The following is a 22,930-nucleotide window of genomic DNA, read 5'->3' on the forward strand; positions in this document are numbered from 1 at the left end:
AATTATGCTTGGAATTAATTTGAACAGAACATTCTCTGCAAGTGAATTGTCTCTTACTGTTCACTTCGAGTTCAAAATCAGACAGACTGTTTGAAACAAGGAGAACTGCTGTCCACAAATGAGATGCTTTCAGAAATTAACTATAGATTGAAATAGGCCAAGATGTGTTTTCAGCCCTAATAAAAATAAAAGCATTGAAACTATTTTTTGATGGATAGTAGTAGTATTAATGAATTTCATCTATTTTATTTCAGATGGACAGGCTTGATTTACTTATTTAAGGCAGATGACACATATAAATTGTTTGCTGAATTAGAGATCACTTCTGTTGCATCCTATAGACAATACCTTACCTACATGCCATGTGTGAGCTTAATTCTGTAAGGCTATTAGAGAATTAGAATGTTTTCTCTGTTGGTGAACAATATTACTTTTTGTGGCTCTGTACCGGACAAAGCAGTAGGACCCTTTTATTGCACAAAGACATGTTTCTTCGAGAAAGATTTCTTCTAGTGATGCAGTAATAACTATGGATTCAGTGTATATCCTAGTGTTCATAACTATGTAAGTGGGACATTATCAGACCTAGGCTTGAATCTAGTCTCCGTTGTTTTCATTGTATAGCATTATTCAAGCCATTAACTTTTCTGAGCCTCTGTGAGGTTTAAGTGAGATAACATAGTGCTGGCATAAAGTAAGTGATCACTAAGTGTTTTACAACTTATTAATATTTTAATTAAATCCACTAAGTTATTAGCTCTTTTCAGACTGGTACAGTGGCTTATTTATCTTTTCCTCAGAGTGCAAGAGGGTCTGTCTGAAACGTCTTAAATGTTCAATAAATCTCAGCATGTGTTGATGTACTGTAGACTGTGCCTCATTTGAGTTTTGAAATGACTTTTATATTATGGAGAATTTAAAACATAGACAGCTGAGAAGAGAATGATACAGTGAACCTCTTGCATGTGCCCATCACCCAGCTTCACTGATGATCAGCCGACAGTCAGTTTTGTTTCACGTACACTCCTTTACACCCACCCCTTCCCATCTTTCTTGAAGCAAATCGGGGTCATTTTTAATCCTTTCTGCAATAGGCTCCATTTGTCCTTCCCCAGCTGGCACACTCAGGAGATACAAAGACATTTGAAAAGGAGCATAAACAAAACAAAATTGTGAAGTGATATCTAGTGCCATGATCACAGAAAGCATTTCTAAAGCTTAAGAGAAAATATGGATTTTTCTGCTGCTGTTTTTATCCCTCAGGATAGATAACTGAAGCTCGATCAGGAAACAAGGGACGGGTGGATAGAGTTTAGAGTCTTTCTGAAAATGAGACATGCAGCACAATGATCAGTTTTTCTTTCTTGGATTGAAAGGAATTAGCTGCTTTCCTTGCACTTGCAGATAGAGACTGTGGAATTTACCCAGCAGTATGAAAGCTAAATTAATTGATAGGCATTTATAGCAGATGAAGTAACTATTTGCCACATAGCTGTGAGCCACGAGAGAGGTTAAGAAAGTCTTAGCTGGTATCAGTCATTTAATATAAAAGCAATCAAAATGTCTCAAATTGTTCCTGCTAATTGTTACCCACCAAGTTCCCTCTTTCTCATGAAATGCATGTTCCGGTTGTTCTTTGGGCCCCCTTTCTTCGTGCCAGGGAATAGATTCCACTAGCTGTGAGAATGATGGCCAGAGATGTGGGGAATAGCAGAACTCACAGTAGCAATATTGTCCTAATCACAGGCACTATTCCAACTGCTTCATAGTTCCTAGTGTTTACCTTCTTGAAGAGAGGGGGGTGGTAATGACAGTGGCCACTGTATAAGGTTTTGTATAAGAAGACTGACTTTATTTCTTGATGTAATAACATATTTCCTTAAAGGTTATTTGAACTTGGCTTGTGTTATACAAGGAAAGGGCAGATTAATTTTTGTTGTGGCAGGATGCATTGATTTGGGGTGGCACTATTGACTGCATGTGCATCTGAGATTATTACAAATAGAAACTTTGCAAGCGTGTCTTGGTTGTATTGGCAGGCTGTCTAAGAAGCCAACAGGCATCTCCGACCAACACAGAAAACAAGCTTACTGTATAACTTTAGAAAGATACTAAAGTGCCTACATGATTGTCACTCTTTTATGCTTTTATATTCATATTAATATTCATTTCATCATTCAATTATGTATCTAATAAACAGTTATTGCAGGTGTATTCTGCACCTAGTCTTGGACAAGACCATGGGAATGTACCAGAATCCAGCACAGTTTCTATCCTTAAGGAACAAGCAGTCTAGTTGAGGAGGAGGTATCTATATAGAAGTTTGACAACAAATAGAGGACCAAAGTAACCTGACTGTGGAACTAATTTGGAAGTAATAGTATGGTGTTTAATTAGTAGTAGGACATTAAATATCCATGTAGACTGATTTTGAGAAGACTTGCTTTACATAATTAAAAAAACAAAAGGAGATATTGGTAATTAATACTTGACATTTGTCAAAACATTTTCAAATCGAAGCCTTGTAGTAAGCCTATAAAATAAGTGTGTGATGTGTGTGTATTTATGCCTATTTCTCTGCTGCCTTTTACAATCAAACTCCTTCAATTATCTATACTCACTGACTTCCACTTCCCCACTTTTCTTCTTGACGTCATTTCCATCAGGATGTCACCAATACTGTTCTGCAAGATATGCTGTTATCACGTCACTAACAGCCTCTGCGTCACCAGATTCAGTGTTCAATTCTCAGTCTTCATCTCACTTTCTCCTGCTTCACTTTCTTTGGCTTTCACAACCCCCTCTCCTAGTCCTCTTTCTGTCTCTGCCAGATCCTCTTCTCCCCAACCTCTTATTATTGAGGTACCATGGCTCATCCGCAGATTTCTTTTCTTCCATTAAATCCCATCATGACCCAATCCAGTTCTATTACTTTAAATGTTATTTACATGCTGCTGACAACTCCCTGATATATATCATCAATTCAGACCTCTCCCCTGAAACCCCAATTCATATACCTAACTGTCTACTTGATACTTCATTTAAATTTCTAATAAGCACTTCAAGCTTAACACATATAAGGCAGAAATCCTAATTTCCAACCCTCCCAGGCATGCCGTAATGTCAGTGTTCCCCATATCCATTAGTGGCAGCTTTATTCTTCCATTTGTTCTGGTCAATAGCTGGAACTCCATTTGACTCTTCACATTCGCATAAAATTTATATTTAATCCATTAGCATATCATTTGGGCTCTTTGCTCAACTAACATTTATTTATTGAGTATTTATTAAGTGCCAAACACTGTTCTACTTACTGGAGATAAGGCAGTACTAAAAAGGACAAATTTTCCAGCTCTCGTGGAGCTCACATTCTAGTTGGTAGCGTACATCTGAGGGTCTCACCTTCAAAGTATATTCAGAAACTGACTACTTCTCATCACTTCCACCCCCACCTCCCTGTGTGAATCACCATCACCTCTTAACCAGATTATTGTAACAGCTCTCTAACTGGTCTCCTTTCTTCTTCCCTTGACCTTCTACTGTCTATTCTCAAGAAAGCAGTCAGAATGATCCTATAAAAACACGAGTCTGATCATTTCACTTCTATGGTCAAAATCAAGAATGTTCTTCCTCCAGATATTCAAATTGCTCACCCCCTCATTTCCTTTAGTTTCTGCTCCAATGCCATCTTATCAGAGAAGCCTATCTTGATCACACTATAACAACAGCTTATGGGTGTGTATCTACACATGCACCCACACACACCAGTTCCACATTATCCCTTCACCTTGATTTAGTTTATCTTCTGAGAATACATCACAGAGCAGTTGAATTGTTCAAGTCTTTCTTCTGTTTCTGTGGTGTAAGCTTCATGAAAATAGGGGCTTTTTCTGTTTTGTTGAAGCAAGTGTCTGCCCTCAAGGGGAAATCCATCTAGTGGAAGAGCTAGTCATAACTTTTGTGACACAAGACAGGATGGAATTATAGAGGTGGGAACTCTTCAGTCTGACTAGGTGGTTCAGGGAAAATGTCATTTACTAGGTGGCACTTTTCTTGGCTTTGAAGAATGCTGATCATTTTGATAGCTAGAGAATGATGGCCAAACAGCCCAGGTTACAGAAACACCAATAGGGGAATGAAGTACAAGGATTCATGAGCACATTGCACATTCAGGGTGATGATCTGAAGAGTTACAAATAAGCATGGAAGAACTTAGGAAAAACAATGCTGAAGGCATGTATAGATGAGGTGATACTTGGGAGGGCCCCGTGTGACTTCAGGAGTTTGGACACTGTTTGGCAGAGGGATCCGTTATTGGATTTTATAGGGAAGGGATAGGCATGATTCCATTTGTGTAATAGGAAATTAATCTAACAATAGGCCAAGACTGGATTAAAGAAGCAAGGTGAACATTACGAGCCTTTTGAAATACTCCATATGGAAATGATGATGGCCTGAACTCCTCTGCTCACTGGCTCTGTGACCTTTGCTTTCAGGTCCCTCCCAACCAGGACAGTCTATAGTTTTCTTATATTAGCAGCAGGGGATGCTGTCTCAGTATGTATCTAAAATAGAGGAATGGTTAGGTAGATTATCATCATTCCATTGATGGAATTTTATGCAGTCACTGGAAGAAAGTTTATGAAGAATTACTATGGATGTAAAACATGAATTCATTCATTCATTCATTCAACAAATATGTATTTAGATGCTGTTATATGTCAGGCACTACTACAAGTGCTAAGGATGTGCTGGTAATCAAAACAAAGAACCTGCTCTCAAGGAACTCACCTCCTAGGGGTAGAGAGCTTATTCTATGATTACCAGTGAGAAAAACAGAATGCCAACTTGCAAATGCACTTTCAAAGATAGACTAAGAATATATAGAGACCATGTTGAGGAAAGACTTAGAGAAATTGTACTAAAATGTTAAAAATGATAAATATTTTCTCTGTAATACAAGTGTGAATGACTTATTTTCTTATTTAAATTTTTCTGAATTTTCAATAAATAGTGCTTTTATATTCAGTGTGTTTAATTTCTATGGTTGTGTAACAAACTGCCACAAAGTCAGTGGCTCAAATATTTGCATTTATTATATCACAATTTGTGAGGATAAGGAGTCTCAGTCTGGCTTAGCTAGCTCATCTGCTCAGGGTCTCCCAAGGTTGTAGTCAAGGTTGTCAGGTGGGCTGCATTCTTATCTAGAGGCTCAAATGGGGGAGAACTGGCTTCCAAGGTCACTTACATTGTTGGAAGAATTAATTAGCTTATATCAGTAGTATTGAGTGCCCTGGTTTCTTAGGTCTCTTGGCTAGAAGCCTCTTAATAGCTAGAGATCACCTTTAGGTGTTAGAGGCTGTTTGTAGTTCTTAAACGTTGCCCACCATTATAACATAATGTAACAACGATGGAAGGTTTACTCTATCACACTTTTCATATTCAGTTGCTTAGAAGCAAGAGACAGGTCCTGCCAGGGGAAAGACTTACCCCAGGGAATGAATACCAGGATGAGTGATTATGGTTGGCCATTTTATGGTTTCTACCACAGTCAGAAATGTTAAAATTTAATAAAATTGTATGGTGATTACAAAATAAGTTGTCAGCTTTTTCTACTTCTGCTTAGGTAATCAATGACTCTGAAACTCAAGGACTTAAGAAAAAGGATTTCTCATTCTCTCTGCATGTTGGGTGCAGGTCAAGCTAAATGACTGTTTCCCATGTTTCTTCATTCCAGGATCCAGGCTACAAGGAACAGACACCCTCTGAAATATGCCATCCTTTTGCAAAGGAAAAGGCGAGAGAGCTGGCAGAAGTTAGAGATGCCTGTTAATGCTTCTCCGCTGAAATGGCACACATTTCATTGGCCAAAGAAGATTTTATGACCAAGTCTGATGTCACTGGAACAAGAAAGTATACCCCTGCCACAGGTGGACACTGCAAGTCACGTGACACAAGGTAGGGATGTATAATTGGAAACATTAAATACCATTTGCCACTATTTAATGAGGCTTATCATTTAATGAATAAAATTGGAATCATAACTTTCCAATAATACAATAAAATCTTATACAAAATGGTATGCCCACATATAAAATCAATTGCTTAATCCAAAAAGCTAAAAATATATAGAGATCTTATTTGATGAAGCAAGAATAGCCTGTATTCTCCTTTTTCATGAATAAAACTTGATGCCTTAGTTTGTTCTAATGTTATTTTGGGGGAAAGTATTGAAATACCAACTTCATACTAAAGTTTGCAACAATATTAATTTAATCTCTAGGAAATATATGACACCCCACTTACTGATTTTCAAAAGAAGGAAAGAGATGAAAAAGAAACATGTACCTACCTCACAGGGTGCCAGTTGAATAAGCGGTAAGAAGTTTATCACGTCAGATATGTAATCCAAATAGATTTGGAGGAGCATTACTTTACACATGCTCTGTTGGGTTTCAGTTCAATCGAATAAGCTATTGCTGAGCTTTCCTCTTGGGCCCAGGCATGTGCTTATCTTGAGATATTGGAAGGGTGGGGGATGAAGAAATGAGACTTGGAGAATATAATTCCAGCTTTGGGGTCACAGGTGGCCTCACGATGGAAAGAGGGGAACTAGAGAGGTAGTTGCCCTAAGGATTTGGTGTCATTAATACAGCTTTAGTGTATTACTAGCAATTGTAGGGCTTTGTGATTGAAGGGCTTTAGTGATACCAGCAACACTCCTATTAAACCAGAGTTTCTTAAACTTTAACATGCATACCAATCACCTGAGATCTTGCTAAAAGGCAGATTTTAATTCAGTAGATGGGGCCTGAAATTCTGCATTTTTAACAATCTTTCAGGTCATACCAATGTGGCTGGTCCCAAGACCATACTTTGAGAAACAAGGTTTTAGATAGACCCTTGTCTCCTGCTCTCTAGGTGAACAGATTAAAGGGGAAGAGGACAATAAAGGTGTCCAAATTCACTGTCCTTCATTTCTTAAGTGGAAGTGGTCTTTGTAACTTGTGATCATACCTTTTTAAGCAAACATTTAAATATTGCTATCAACTAATCCCTAAGGAAGTCATTCCTAAAGTATGATTTAAGCCCTGGATAAATACTAACGCAGAGATTTAGAAATCTGCACACACTGTTACCCTGCAAGTCTTCTGCTCTACAATTGAGTAAGAAGAGAGATGCTGGAAACTGCCAAAGAAATGTTGAAAAAGACACAAGGTCAATCAGTTGTGACCTGAAACAGCAGCTGGGGAGTGAGGCAGAGAGAAATTGGCCAGGAGGTGGGTCAATAAAGGAGATAGACACACAGAAGCCAAATATATTCTGATCTAGGAATCAAAGGCATTGCAATTCTGTACATTTTTCAGTCCTAAAGAATATCCATTAATATTTGGATTCACTTCTTTGTCCTTGCAAACAATAGTGCTCTAAGATAAAGACTGACTTCCGGAAATGCCCTGACTTCTGCAATTGTTCCGTAACAGCTATTTCAAAGTAATAGAATGCCTTGGAGAAGGCCCATTGGTGAAGCTGGGACTCAGTCATCTGATCCCTTGTTCAGTGCATAGTACTCATGGAGCAATGCTTACAGAAAAAAATATAAAGAAAATGTGTAACTCTTGATTCTAAGGTCATTGACATGCTTAGTTTTCCTTGTCTGTAGAAGTTATAATATTTATAAAAATACATTAAGTAGCAAATGGGGTATTTTATTTAAATGCATATTTGCCAGCATGGAAAAAGAAAAAAAAGGAAGCTGTGACAAGCTGATGTGAAAGTTATCATTTTAATATATTCAGTTTGACATATTTCCATAAAAGCAAGCTGTTCATAACTGCAGATTTATTGCTCATGTCTCAATGTTGGGTGTCACTGAAATCTGCAGTTTAAAACTCCAGAATAGGAAGGAAGCTGATCAACATTAGGTAATGATAATGCCGAACAAATTTGAAATTTTCTTCAGGGACAGGAGGAGAGGATGGAGATGAGGGCGTGCTAATTCCCAAACAGCATGTGCCTGTGTTTCCAGTGATGTATTGTGTGTTTGCCAAAGGCATCAAAGTAGTTCTGCTTAGAACTAAATTGAAAACAACGTATATGTATTTGCAATGCTAATGTTCAGAACTCGTAACTTTTTAACTATGTGCAAATATGTGCAAAAGGAAGTGTTTAGCGCGTTTCTATCTGTGATTATGTATAAATGTATACTTTCTTTCTTTGCTTTTTAAAAGTAAAATAGAGAATATAATGCATCAGACTTGCTTCATACTCATTACCTAAGAAAAATTACTCTTTTCTGGGCATTTATACTGGTGGTTCTGACGTTGAATAATCGAAGTATAAAGTTAGGTAGTAGCTTGAGAACATTTTCTGGTTAATTCACGTCATTAAAAATTGCGTTTGAAAGCAAAAAATAGTAAGACTGGGATCAAAATTCCTTTGAATGTCTACTTTGACTAAATTCATGAAAGTGTTGCTTAACTTAGATGCATACTTGTTTTTAAGCCAGGACTGGTTTTGCAAGCATGGGGGGCCGCCATGCTATTTTGAAGGCAAGTGAGACTAGTGAAGCGCTCACCTCTGTGTGCCCTCTGCTGAAGTGTCAAGGACTGTTTACAGGATCTGTGAGCCACCTCCGCTGGGGACGGTTTAGGTCAGTGGTTCTCAGTGAAGGAGGGGTAATATCGCATAAGGAGTACTTTGACAAATATGAGAACTTTTTTTTTTTGGTTTCCTTAATAATGGTGGGGTATGCTACTAGCTTTTTAGTGGACAGGTGCCACAAGAAAATATTGACTTTAAATACCGCACCTTTATCATTTTCTAGTAATCTAGGAACTGGCTGTATTTTATATATAAACACTAAACATTTCCACATGGATTTAAATATATGCTAAAATTTCCAGGAATGCCAACTACTATGTAAATCAAGGGAAGGTAATACATGGCTAAGAGGTTTGTGTACTATATAAGAAAATTATGTTCCTGATGACGGTATTGCTCATGGTGCTGGATTACACAGTATAAGGCAGCCGCGTTAGCATTTCAAGCCACCACTTTCTCAGTGATTCTAGATAAAGGTGCAAGCTTGTCTCTGCTTCACCTCCGTTATTTTTTCTGGCAGAGTTAAATGCGAACATGTCCGTATGAAAGTATATGAATGCGTTTAAAATATATGTGTATGTGTATGTGCACGTATATAAATGTCTGTGTTTATTTTTCCTCTCTTTTACAGTTAGAGCAACACATTACTGGTTTTGAAATCATTTACACATTCAGTAAGTATCTGTTGAGTAGCCACATTGTGTCAGGCATTGTTCTACACAACTGGGATATACAATTAAAGAAAACAGAAATCCTTACCCTCATTCTAGTAGGGAGACACGTATCAGAGAAAGTAAGTGCAAAGAATGAGTGAAATATACAGTACGGTAGAAAGTGACAAGTGCTATGGGAAAAACAACAGAAACAAGCAGGGTGGGAGCAACAAGGAATGCCAGGTCCGGGGAGAGTGCAGATATGGCGATGTTGGAATGAAGGGGTCCTGGCAGGCTTCACTGGAAAGGTAATGTTCATGTAGAGCTTGAAGGAAGTTGAGAGAGTGGCTCATGCAGAGTTGAGGACAGATATGTTCCCAGGATGCACCTCTCTTTTCTCTACTCCACCTGCCATTATCCTTTTCACTCATTTCCTTCGTCTTCACTCAGCCCTGGTGGTTTCCTACCCCTTCTTTCACTGCTTTCAGTTTTCCATTTTTCTTTCCAGCCTTACACTGGCTACTAAGGGCCATCTTAGGCAGTGCCTCTGTCCCTCAGGATTGAAGGAGTTACTGATAACACCGCTTAAAGTAGCTGTACCTCAGTTAAAGCTGCTGGAGAATTTGAAAACATAGATTTTTCTTGTGGGAGCCAATGAATGGTTAGGCTGTACGTTGTATGAGGGTGAGATGGTTTTTCTGACAAAGGCTGAAATAATCCACCCTCAAGCTCATTACCCTGTCACTCTGGCTGTGTCTGCTTGGTCCTTTGCTCATAGAATGTCCTCCAGAGGTTTTTTGATAAGTTACTTTTTTTTTTAAATACCATGATTAAATTTGTATTACATAATACATGCAATTCTAAACAATTGTTGGAAGTTTTGACTAAAAATGTTAATGAACAGTGAGCTTTTCCTTTGTGAAAATCTGCCTATATCATACATTTTAGAATTTTTTTTTTGAGAGGGCATCTCTCATATTTATTGATCAAATGGTTGTTAACAACAATAAATTCTGTATAGGAGACTCAATGCACAATCATTAATCAACCCCAAGCCTATATCTCAACAGTCTCCAATCTTCTGAAGCATAACAAACAAGTTCTTACATGGTGAACAAGGTCTTACATAGTGAATAAGTTCTTACATGGTGAACAGTGCAAGGGCAGTCATATCACAGAAACTTTCGGTTTTGATCATGCATCATGAACTATAAACAATCAAGTCAGATATGATTATTTGTTTGATTTTTATACATGATTTATATGTGATTCCCACATTTCTCCCTTATTATTATTATTATTTTTTAAATAAAATGCTGAAGTGGTAGGTAGATGCAAGATAAAGGTAGAAAACATAATTTAGTGCTGTAAGAGGACAAATGTAGATGATCAGGTGTGTGCCTGTAGACTAAGTATTAATCCAAGCTAGACAAGGGCAGCAAAACATCCACGGATGCAGAAGATTTCTCTCAAAACAAGAGGGGTGAGGTTCTAAGCCTCCCCTCTGTTGGTCCCCAATTTCTCTCCTGATGGTCCCCCTGCGACTGTGCCTGTCTTAGGTTGTTCCTCCCTTGAGGAATCTTACCCGTCTCTAGCTAACCAGTCATCTTCCGGGGCCATACAGGGAAATATAAAGTTGGTAAGTGAGAGAGAAGCAATATTCTTTGAGAAGGTTAGCTTTTTACTTCTTTGCATATTTATGCCCTGTGGCTTCTATGCCCAGCATTTGTCTTGAGGTATCTTTACCACTTGGCAGAATTACGATACTCAGTAATTTTCTATATGAGGCACTAATTCTACTAAAGGGTTGTAATTAGGAAGGAAAAAGAAAAGCTATAGAAGTAGCAGACGGAAGAAAACATGGGAATATTGATTATTTCTTTGACATATCTTCTTGTAGAGTAACATAAGCATGTATAGGTTTTAAACTACTAATTAAATTGCGCACATACATTAACATAATAGGAATATAGCTACATAACAAAAGCAGACCTACAATTACCAGCCATCTCCAGGGAAACCAAGAAAACCAGTTAGGTACCCTAGGCATTTGTGAAAACTTATCAATAATATGATGGATATTGTCTAACTGAATTTGAATAGTTTGAGAAAAATCAGACAAATTAAAACAACACATTCCAGGGAACTGTTCACATCCCATGTGTTCTTTTAACAGTAGATAGTCTATAGCCGCACGATTTTGGAGCACTGCAACATGCACTTCTCCTAATTCTTGGTTGAGTTCCGACAGTATAGATCCAGTCAAATTTGTTGTTTTACTGTATGCACAGGCCAGCTTAGATATCTCCTTCTTCATTCCAATGGCAAGTCCAGGAACCAGTGGGATGACTGCAGCTACAACTGCAGCAGCACCAGGATCTTTGTTGAAGTTTTTTTATGTTCATCTTCTGGAATGACTCTTCCAGAGGATGTTGATGTTCGAAGTTCTTCGTCATATCATATCTTAATTCGTTTTCTGTGTAGCCAAATTAGGCTTTGATCCTCTGTATAAACACAAACAAACCCTTTGCCCACACTTTGACATGACCTTTATACCATTGTGCAGAACCTATTGGAGATCACCACACAGGAACTGCTTTTTTTTTTAAGAGAAAGGAATATTATCAGAAAAATGTACTTCCATAGCTGATCATCTGACCCTTTGAAAGATCAAAATTAAGGATATGTAAAGCATGCATTAATCGTTGATTTGCAGTTAGTTTTATCCTATCAGGGAGTAATCCCCCTTTTCTTTCTCTTTTTTTTTGTTATCATTAATCTACAATTACATGAAGAATATTATGTTTACTAGGCTCTCCCCTATACCAAGTCCCCCCCACAAACCCCATTACAGTCACTGTCCATCAGCATAGCAAAATGTTGTAGAATCACTACTTGTCTTCTCTGTGATGCCCAGCCCTCCCCTTTCTCCCACCCCCCCATTATGCATGCTAATAATAATACCACCTTTCTTATTCCCCCTCTTATCCCTCCATACACACCCATCCTCCCCAGTCCCTTTCCCTTTGGTACCTGTTAGTCCATTCTTGGGTTCTGTGATTCCGCTGCTGTTTTGTTCCTTCAGTTTTTCCTTTGCTCTTATACTCCACAGATGAGTGAAATCATTTGGTATTTCTCTTTCTCCGCTTGGCTTATTTCACTGAGCATAATACCCTCTAGCTCCATCCATGTTGTTGCAAATGGTAGGATTTGTTTTCTTCTTATGGCTGAATAATGTTCCATTATGTGTATGTACCACATCTTCTTTATACATCATCTACTGATGGACACTTAGGTTGCTTCCATTTCTTGGCTATTATGAATAGTGCTGCGATAAACATAGGGGTGCATCTGTCTTTTTCAAACTGGAGTTCTGCATTCCTGGGGTAAATTCCTAGGAGTGGAATTCCTGGGTCAAATGGTAAGTCTGTTTTGAGCATTTTGAGGAACTTCCATACTGCTTTCCACAATGGTTGAACTAATTTACATTCCCACCAGCAGTGTAGGAGGGTTCCCCTTTCTCCAGAACCTCGCCAACATTTGTTGTTGTTTGTCTTTTGGATGGCAGCCATCCTTACTGGTGTGAGGTAATACCTCATTGTGGTTTTAATTTGCATTTCTCTGATGACAAGCGATGTGGAGCATCTTTTCATGTGTCTGTTGGCCATCTGAATTTCTTCTTTGAGAACTGTCTATTCAGCTCCTCTACCCATTTTTTTTTGAGAGGGCATCTCTCATATTTATTGATCGAATGGTTGTTAAAAACAATAAAATTCTGTATAGGGGGGGTCAATGCTCAATGCACAGTCATTAATCCATCTCAAGCCTAGTTCTCTTCAGTCTCCAATCTTCTGAAGCATAACGAACAAGTTCTTACATGGTGAACAAATTCTTACATAGTGAATAAGTTCTTACATGGTGAACAGTAAAAGGGCATTCATCACAGAAACTTTTGGTTTTGATCACGCGTTATGAACTATAAACAATCAGGTCAAATATGAATATTCATTTGATTTTTATACTTGATTTGTATGTGGATCCCACATTTCTCCCTTTATTATTATTTTTATTTTTAATAAACTGCTGAAGTGGTATGTAGATGCAAGATAAAGGTAGAAAACATAGTTTAGTGTTGTAAGAGAGCAATTGTAAGTGATCAGGTGTGTGCCTGTACACTATGTGCTAATCCGAGCTAGACAAGGGCAATAAAACATCCATGGATGCAGAAGCTTTCTCTCAACACGGGGGGGGGGGGTGAGGTTCTAAGCTTCACCACTGTTGATCCCCAATTTCTCACCTGATGGCACCCTGCCCATTTTTTAATTGGGTTATTTGCTCTTTGTTTGTTGAGGTGTGTGAGCTCTTTATATATTTTGGATGTCAAGCCTTTATTGGATATGTCATTTACAAATATATTCTCCGTACTGTAGGTTACCTTTTTGTTCTATTGATGGTGTCTTTTGCTGTACAGAAGCTTTTCAGCTTAATATAGTCCCACTTGTTCATTTTTGTTCTTGTTTTCCTTGCCCAGGGAAATATGTTCAAGAAGAGGTCACTCATGTTTATGTCTAAGAGATTTTTGCCTATGTTTTTTTCTAAGAGTTTTATGGTTTCATGACTTACATTCAGGTCTTTGATCCATTTCGAATTTACTTTTGTGTATGGTGTTAGACAGTGGTCCAGTTTCATTCTCTTACATGTAGCTGTCCAGTTTTGCCAGCACCATCTGTTGAATAGACTGTCTTTTCACCATTGTATGTCCATGGCTCCTTTATCAAATATTAATTGACCATATATGTTTGGGTTAATGTCTGGAGTCTCTAATCTGTTCCACTGGTCTGTGGCTCTGTTCTTGTGCCAGTACCAAATTGTCTTGATTACTATGGCTTTGTAGTAGAGCTTAAAGTTGGGGAGTGAGATCCCCCCCACTTTATTCTTCCTTCTCAGGATTGCTTTAGCTATTCGGGGTCTTTGGTGTTTCCATATGAACTTTTGAACTATTTGTTCCAGTTTGTTGAAGAATGTTGCTGGTAATTTGAGAGGGATTGCATCAAATCTGTATATTGCTTTGGGCAGGATGGCCATTTTGACGATATTAATTCTTCCTACCCAAGAGCATGGGATGAGTTTCCACTTGTTAGTGACCTCTTTAATTTCTCTTAAGAGTGTCTTATAGTTTTCAGGGTATAGATCTTTCACTTCCTTGGTTAGGTTTATTCCTAGGTGTTTTATTCTTTTTGATGCTATTCTGAATGGAATTGTCTTCTTGATTTCTCTTTCTATTAGTTTATTGTTAGTGTATAGGAAAGCCATATATTTCTGTGTGTTAATTTTGTATCCTGCAACTTTGCGGAATTCCGACATTAGCTCTAGTAGTTTCAGAGAGGAGTCTATAGGGATTTTTTATGTATAATATCATGTCATCTGCAAATAGTGACAGTTTAACTTCTTCTTTACCAATCTGGATTCCTTGTATTTCTTTGTTTTGTCTAAATGCCGTGGCTAGGACCTCCAGTACTATGTTGAATAACAGTGGGGATAGTGGGCATCCCTGTCTTGTTCCCGATCACAGAGGAAAAGCTTTCAGCTTCTCGCTGTTCAGTATGATGTTGGCTGTGGGTTTATCATATATGGCCTTTATTATGTTAAGGTACTTGCCCTCCATGCCCATTTTGGTGAGAGTTTTTATCATGAATGGATGTTGAATTTTATCGAATGCTTTTTCAGCATCTATGCAGATGATCATGTGGTTTTTGTCTTTCTTTTTGTTGATGTGGTGGATGATGTTGATGGATTTTCGAATGTTGTACCATCCTTGCATCTCTGGGATGAATCCCACTTGGTCATGGTGTATGATCTTTTTGATATATTTTTGAATTCGGTTTGCTAATATTTTATTAGGTATTTTAGCATCTACATTCATCAGGGATATTGTTCTGTAATTTTCTTTTTTGGTGGGGTCTTTTTCTGGTTTTGGCATTAGGGTGATGTTGGCTTCATAGAATGAGTTTGGGAGTATTCCCTCCTCTTCTATTTTTTGGAAAACTTTAAGGAGAATGGCTATTATATATTCTCCATATGTCTGATAAAATCCTGAGGTAAATCCATCTGGCCCAGGGTTTTTATTCTTGGGTAGTTTTTTGATTACCAATTCAATTTCTCTGCTGGTAGTTGGATTGTTTAGATTTTGTGTTTCTTCCTTGGTCAGTCTTGGAAGGTTCTATTTTTCTAGGAAGTTGTCCATTTCTTCTAGGTTTTCCAGCTTGTTAGCATATAGGTTTTCATAGTAGTCTCTAATAATTCTTTGTATTTCTGTTGGGTCCATTGTGATGTTTCCTTTCTCATTTCTGATTCTGTTGGTGTGTGTTGATTCTCTTTTTCTCTTCGTAAGTTTGGCTAGAGGCTTATCTATTTTGTTTATTTTCTCAAAGAACCAGCTCTTGGTTTCGTTGATTTTTGCTATTGTTTTATTCTTCTCAATTTTGTTTATTTCTTCTCTGATCTTTATTATGTCCCTCCTTCTGCTGACTTTAGGCCTCATTTGTTCTTCTTTTTCCAGTTTCGATAATTGTGATGTTAGACTATGCATTTGGGATTGTTATTCCTTCTTTAAGTGTGGCTGGATCACTATATACTTTCCTCTTAAGACTGCTTTCGCTGCATCCCACAGTAGTTGGGGCTTTGTGTTGTTGTTGTTGTTTGTTTCCATATATTGCTGGATCTCCATTTTGATTTGGTCATTGATCCATTGATTATTTAGGAGCATGTTGTTAAGCCTCCATGTGTTTTTGAGCCTTTTTGCTTTCTTTACACAATTTGTTTCTAGTTTTATGCCTTTGTGGTCTGAAAAGTTGGTTGGTAGGATTTCAATGTTTTGGAATTTACTGAGGCTCTTTTTGTGGCCTAGTATGTGGTCTATTATGGAGAATATTCCATGTGCACTTGAGAAGAATGTGTATCCTGTTTCTTTTGGATGTAGAGTTCTATAGATGTCTATTAGGTCCATCTGTTCTAGTGTGTTGTTCAGTGCCTCCGTGTCCTTACTTATTTTCTGCCCAGTGGATCTATCCTTTGGGGTGTGGGCTGTGTGTCATTTGAAGTCTCCTAAAATGAATGCATTGCATTCTATTTCCTCTTTTAGTTCTGTTAGTGTTTGTTTGACATATGCTGGTGCTCCTGGGTTGGGTGCATATATATTTAGAGTGGTTATATCCTCTTGTTGGACTGAACCCGTTATCATTATGTAATGTTCTTCTTTATCTCTTGTTACTTTCTTTGTTTTGAAGTCTATTTTGTCTGATACTAGTACTGCAAGCCCTGCTTTATTCTCTCTGTTGTTTGCCTGAAATATGTTTTTCCATCCCCTGACTTTTAGTTTGTGCATGTCTTTGGGTTTGAGGTGAGTTTCTTGTAAGCAGCATATAGATGGGTCTTGCTTTTTTATCCTTTCTGTTACTCTGTGCTTTTGATTGGTGCATTAAGTCCATTTACATTTAGTGTGACTATTTAAAGATATGTACTTATTGACATTGCAGGCTTTAGATTCGTGGTTACCAAAGGTTCAAGGTTAGCTTCTTTATTATCTTACTGCCTAACTTAGCTCGCTTACTGAGCTGTTATATACACTGTCTGGAGATTCTTTTCTTCTCTCACTTCTTATTCCTCCTCCTCCATTCTTTATATGTTGGTTTTTTTATTCTGTGCTCTTTTGTGTTTCCTTTCACTGCTTTTAGTGGGTAGTTGATTTCATTTTTTGCCTTTAGTTAGTATTTGGTTGGTCTGCTTTCTTTGCTGTGATTTTATTTTCTCTGGTGACATCTGTTTCGTCTTAGGAGTGCCCCCGTCTAGTATAGTCCCTCTAAAATATCCTGTAGAGGTGGTTTGTGGGAAGCAAATTCCCTCAACTTTTGCTTGTCTGGAAATTGTTTAATCCCTCCTTCATATTTAAATGATAATCCTGCTGGATACAGTGTCCTTGGTTTAAGGCCCTTCTGTTTCATTGCATTAAATATATCATGCCATTCTCTTCTGGCCTGTAGGGTTTCTGTTGAGAAGTTTCATGATAGCCTGATGGGTTTTCCTTTATAGGTGACCTTTTTCTCTCTAGCTCCCTTTAAAACTCTTTCCTTGTCCTTGATCTTTGCCATTTTAATTATTATGTGTCTTGGTGTTGTCCTCCTTGGGTCCTTTTTGTTGGGAGTTCTGTGTATTTCCATGGTCTGTTTGATTATTTCCTCCCCCAGTTTGGGGAAGTTTTCAGCAATTATTTCTTCAAAGACACTTTCTATCCCTTTTTCTCTCTCTTCTTCTTCTGTTACCCCTATAATACGGATATTGTTCCTTTTGGATTGGTCACACAGTTCTCTTAATATTGTTTCATTCCTGGATATCCTTTTATCTCTCTCTGTGTCAGCTTCTATGCGTTCCTGTTCTCTAGCTTCTATTCCATCTATGGCCTCTTGCATCTTATCCATTCTGCTTATAAATCCTTCCAGAGTTTGTTTCACTTCTGTAATCTCCTTCCTGGCATCTGTGATCTCCCTCCGGACTTCATCCCTTAGCTCTTGTATATTTCTCTGCATCTCTGTCAGCATGTTTTTGATTTTTATTTTGAATTCTTTTTCAGGAAGACTGGTTAGGTCTGTCTCCTTCTCTGGTGTTGACTCTGTGATCTTGGTCTGCCTGTAATTTTGCCTTTTCATGGTGATACAGATAGTTTTCAGAGCTGGCACGAGTGACGGCTGGAAGAACTTTCCTTCTTGTTGGTTTGTGGCCTTCCTCTCCTGGGAGAACAGCGATCTCTAGTGGCTTGTGCTGGGCAGCTGCATGCATAAAGGGCTTCTGCTTCCTGCCCGGCTGCTATGGAGTTTATGTCCGCTGTTGCTGTGGATGTGGCCTGCCTCGGGCTGCTGCTTCTATATGGTGGAGCCACATTGGAGGGGGAATGACTGGGAGGCTATTTATCTCCGTGAGGGGCCTCTGTGCTTCCTGCTGCCCAGGGGGTTAGAGTGCCCAGAGATCCCCAGATTCCCTGCTTCTGGACTAAGTGTCCCAGGATGCTTCCATCCGGTGGTGTGGTCCCTGTCCCTTTAAGACTTCCAAAAAGCACTCGCTTTTCTTTGTCCTTGTTGCAACGTCTGCAGGGACCCATTCACAGGTCTTACTGTCCTTTTTCCCTAGTTTCCAGCACCTCACGCATGCACTATGTCTGCACTCTGGTGTGGATGGCTGGAGCTGGGTATTTAGCAGTCCTGGGCTCCTCTCCCTCCTTGCTCCAACTCCTCTCCTCCCGCTGGGAGCTGGGGTGTGGGGTGATCAGGTCCCACCGGGCTGGGGCTTGTATCTTACCCCCTTTGTAAGGTGCTGTGTTCTCACAGGTGTGGATGTGGTTTGGCTGTTGTCCTGTGTCTTCTGGTCTCTCTTTTAGGAAGAGTTTTCTTTGTTGTATTTTCAAAAATATATGTGGTTCTGGGCGGAGATTTACGCTGCTCTACTCACTCCACCGTCTTGGCTCTGGATGATGATAAGTTACTTTTAACTTCATCCACTGAGCTGAAAAATAACTCCCCTGTTACAGTTAAGTGGGTGATGGAATGATTTCTATAATTCCAATATTACTTACACACCCCAAAAACCATAGCTATGTAGAAGTCAGCTGATTGCCTCCAAAGTTTATTTTGTTTTTAAATAAACTTGTTCAGAACCCTATCTCCTGGGAACCAAAGAAAGAAACCAGAGAAAGGCTTTGCAGTTAAAGTCAAGAGGTTTATATTTCAGATGTATGAAAGGAAATGCAAAGTAATCAGTGGAAACACATAACTGAGATTAGTATTTTCAATATCAGAGGAATTTTGTAGGCTGGCTGCACATGCAAAATTTAAAGAGCTTGTGTTGGGTTTTCAGCAGTAAAGATTGTGTGCTACACATAAGAAGCTGTATTCCAAAGTGCTCCTGCCATTCGTTGTTTGAGTTTGTTAGTATACAACCCAAAATAACACCCCTCACTTGTCCCCAAAAGAGATGTTTTTATCAAATCAATCAAACTCAAAAGAAAAAGAATGGAATGCTGAATGGTTTATAATAAACATGAAGCAGCCTGTGCAGTTTTCCTCTCTGTCAGTTAGTGGGAGATATTTTGTAGGAATGGGAGCAGTGCTCTCTTACCCATGGCAGTTGTGTGTGTGGCTGACAAGCAAATATCAAGACTGCTGTCAGAGCCAGGGTCACTAGTGCAAATCCAGTCACCCTTTTGTGAGACATAGATGTGGTACTGAACCATGGCACCCAGCCAAACCTATTTAGGAGAAAACAACAGAGCTGATGTGCTGTGAATATGTAAACAGATGGACAAGAGGTAAGGCTTAAAGCATGTGTAAGTCAGGGTGCTGGTACCCATAGTGGCATTTTATGAGGGGAACTGAGATGTTATCTAGATGTTCGTGTTCTCCTCTCATCACAATCCTATCTGGTACATTATCTCTCTAGAGCACAAATGAGGAGTTTCTGAGAGGACTGAATGCGATCATATCTGCATGTACTTTGAAAGCTTTAAGTTGCTACATAATGAAGAAGCATTTTTACATGCAGTTCTTAGTTCTTGAACATAGAACAGGTAGAGCAGTGTTTGTACTGGGTCCGTTTATTGTCTTGGAGATATCTTTGCCGTGACTTAGGCATGAGCTGTACACATCTGTATCTGTATCTGTATTCATCATGTGAGGTCGTTGTACTAGTATCATATGTATCCCTGCAACTGGTTTGCATGGAATCCTGTCTTTTCTATCATATGCTCCTTCCTCTGTAATCACTATTGAAATACCCACAATGTGGCATGGGATTTGTTGCCAGCCAGCTTTTTTGCTAACAGACACATCAAAATACATGTTTATTTGACAAGAAATAACATGTGAAAAGTCTTTATATTCAGATGAAATTTGACACACCTGCCCCTTGACCCCACCAGTCTAGTCAATGGCAGTCAATATCCACTCAGCACTGCAGCTGAAAGAGTCTGTGCCCTGGGCCATTTCTCCAAGGTCCTCAGCTGTCAAATTTATACCTCATCCTTCCAGGATTTACAAGGAAGAATCTGTCTTGGAGGGTCTATCTTAAACTTTGTCCTTGATACTCTTGATGTATCACATATATGCTGTTCACAACGCAGTCTTCCATGGGAGAGAAAACAGAATGGCTGCTTCCATCCTTCTTTCCACTGCATATTATCATGTTCCCCTTCACTGCACTGCTTTTCATTAGATGGTCTGAGAGTAGCTGCTTCTGGCCTTCCTTGGGGGTGGCTATATGTTCCTAATGAATATTCCAACTTCATATAGCCTGTCTTTACTCAAAGCCTAACTTGTTTAATAGCTCACCACAGTTGTCCTTGATTTTGATCACTTACCTGGGTGTTACATGTACTCCCTTTGCAGTTACATGCACATAAAAAGAGTAAGGATGGGTCCTAATCCATATAGTTTCCCATCAGCTATCATGACCATCTCTAGAGCATGCAGCTATCTCAAACCCAGCAAAGAACAGATTTTTGCCTATGGGGCCTGTTAAAATTAACCTTCCTCTGCCATTCACATGAGGGAAGACACAGCCATCCTTTAATTGCACCAGATGTTCTCAAGTGGCAATAAAGGTTCTAGCTGAACAGAGTGATTTAGATGACAAAAGAAATTTGAATGTCTCTACTGCCAACTCAATTAAAATATGCTACATTTCTATTTGAGAAGTTTGTCAGTCGCACAAAAGAAGGATTGCAATGCTGTGACAAATCAAAAGACGCTCTTGACCAGACTTATGTGTGCACTATACCTAGAAATATTCTTGTCTGTGTTAGACTGTGGAAAACCTCAAATTGTAAGTCATGAAAGTGACACAGTGAGACATAAAAGCTTTTCCTGAGCTTGTGACTATGCTCAAAACAGAGAGAAGCTTCCCTGTATTCTGGAATGCTTTTACTACCCACCTCAGTCAACATGTGACATGATGGATGCTGTGCATTTTTAAAAGCTTAAGTACAGCAAATAGTCTTCAGGTTAAACTGAAAGCTCTTAAGCTGGACACTGATCTGAGCCTCACCAAAATAGATGCTGCTAGTTTAGACTTGGTGAATCATTAACAACTTTTGATTGTCCTTTTGAGCAGAGCACAATTAGTGCAATTTGTCAAGCCATTTGTAATCTAAAGTGGAAATCCTAAATATGAAATGAAAAAAAGGTAGTTAATGTGAGCCTGTCCCTTAAGATTTTTTTAAAACTTTAGGTAAGTCTAGAAAACATAGGCATTAGGGAGGGGAAAACACTCTGTTATCAGTTCCCCTTGCCAATTGCCAAATATGTTGAATGGGGGCTGATTTAAGCGATTTAAGATATAGTTCATGCCCATGTTTAGCTAAATCCAGGCGCACTGCAGCATCTATACCCATTGTGCTTTACTGCTATCTTTATTTTGCTAATTCAAACAAAAACACATTACATTTGTTATTGACCTTACTCTTTTGATGTCTTTAAAGCACATTATTAACACAGTCATCATATATAAGGACTTGAAATTATTTTCCACGTACAGATTTCATTTCAAAAGTAGCAATATGTTGCAAAGTAGACGTTTTTTACATTATGATACAATATGTAATTCTATTAACAATATGGCCATGTATGTCATTTCTTCATATCATCAGAAGACTTTTTGATTCAAGTGTAAACATTCAAACATCATCTCCTGTAATGCATTCATACCATAAGCAATTGACAACATACAAATGGATTGTCTTTCAAATATGCATCTGTGGCCAGCACAGCTAACATTTGCACAGCACTCTAGAAAGTACATTTGCTGAGCACTTTAGAAACAGTGGCATACACATTGCCTTATTATATGCTCGCAATACCTCTCTGAGGGATGAACAGTGGATATTATCATACCCACTGTAAAAAGGGTATATGAAGTCCTGCATTATTTCTACTCCATACCACTTCTATGAATTCAGTTACAGAAGAATCAGTATCATAAACTATAATTGAAAAGATTGTAGATATTTAGAAGCCTAAATTTTTGACAAATTACACTTGTATTGACATGTAAAGCAATTAAAACTGCCTAGCACTTTAGCTACACTGTTATTGACCCTTCCATGGCACTGATTAATGAAACATGTCATCACATCCCCAAAGTAGCTGTACTGAGTAGTTTGAGTCATAAATCTGACCACTGGCAGTGTGGGAAATACCCTGCTGTGAGTTGGGATCTCAGCCTCCCAAAAGTCAGCTGCCCTCCTGGATAATTGTGCCAGCTCTGTTCATCTCATGTTTCTGGAAGTGAGTGAATTCCCCCTCTTCCATGACCACATCCTCTCTTCCTCAGCTTCATCTCTTACCAAACTCTAGTAAAGCAGGTTCACGTGCCTTTTCCTTTCAGGGCTAACAGTGGTAATGGCTTCCCACTTTTGCTAGAGTTCCCCGACCCTGTGCACAGCTCTGAATAGTCCTTTCATTAAATCATCTTTGAATTGCCACTGAGTCTGTCTTACGTTTCTTACTGGTACTCTGACTAATGGTATTCCATTCCATTTATTTAAGCTTCTTTTATGTCCCCAGATAAAGTTCTATGTTTTTTTTAAAATAAAAGTTTGCATACTTTATCTTAGATTAAATTGTATATATAAT

General features: G+C 38.6%; 1 long non-coding RNA gene across 1 annotated transcript in view; it reads left to right on the forward strand.

Moving 5' to 3' along the window:
• Positions 1-22,930, forward strand: part of LOC140847494 (uncharacterized) — a 358,087-nt gene that overhangs the window by 228,234 nt on the left and 106,923 nt on the right. The window contains exon 2 of the long non-coding RNA XR_012127558.1: positions 5,738-5,958. This is a non-coding gene — a long non-coding RNA (uncharacterized lncRNA). The remainder of the gene's footprint in view (positions 1-5,737; positions 5,959-22,930) is intronic.

This window comes from Manis javanica, chromosome X (assembly GCF_040802235.1).
Source record: "Manis javanica isolate MJ-LG chromosome X, MJ_LKY, whole genome shotgun sequence".
NCBI lineage: Eukaryota > Metazoa > Chordata > Mammalia > Pholidota > Manidae > Manis > Manis javanica.